At 64.5% G+C, this 620-nt stretch overlaps 1 protein-coding gene across 1 annotated transcript in view; it reads left to right on the top strand.

Annotated features, from left to right (window-relative positions):
- The first annotated feature begins 6 nt into the window (after positions 1–6).
- The window catches only part of GGPS1 (geranylgeranyl diphosphate synthase 1), an 8,801-nt gene continuing 8,187 nt past the window's right edge, over positions 7–620 (top strand). The window contains exon 1 of the mRNA XM_006761245.2: positions 7–255. The gene's annotated coding sequence lies outside the window, so the exon portion shown is untranslated. The remainder of the gene's footprint in view (positions 256–620) is intronic.

Raw genomic sequence — 620 nt, forward strand, 5'->3', positions numbered from 1 at the left:
CTCGCGGGCGAAGGGGAAGAACTGGAGGGGGCCCTGGATGGGGGCGGAAAAGGGCATCGGAGCGGAGAGGAAGCGGAGCCTCGCGGGCCCGGCGACCCTGCAGGCGGAGCGGATGCTGGAGGCTCCCGGCCCCGCCGCGGTGGAAAGTCGGCCTCGGAGGAGTTGTTCAACCCCCCGCCCGCTTCTCGGGTCGTTCTCTGCAGACCCGTCGTCGGCCGGAAAGGTTGCCTGCGATTCCGAGCGGCGCTGACATTTGTAGGTCTCTCTGTAGCCATTCTGACACCAGATCCTTCCCTTGATTTTTTTTTTTTTTCCGTGCGCAAATGTGCGCGCCCCGATTTCACCCCCGAAAGCGTTAGAAAGCAGTCTCCGTTCGTTCGCTCAGTCCGCGTACTCGCTGAACGCCTACCGGGCGGAGGAACCGGTCCGGCTCCTGCCTGGGTGAACCTAGCCTAGTGGGAGAGGTGGTGGTAATTTGCAGGCACCGGCGGGTGCGGAAGGGCAGCAGCGGCGAGTGCTGGCTGCACGGTGACAGGGGATCGGAGATAGACCGTGCGGTTAGGGACCTCGGGGAGGGCTTTACCGAGTCCGGGAGGATCGACCTGAGAGGTGAGGGGGTG

Source organism: Myotis davidii, unplaced genomic scaffold (genome assembly GCF_000327345.1).
Source record: "Myotis davidii unplaced genomic scaffold, ASM32734v1 scaffold174, whole genome shotgun sequence".
Lineage (NCBI taxonomy): Eukaryota > Metazoa > Chordata > Mammalia > Chiroptera > Vespertilionidae > Myotis > Myotis davidii.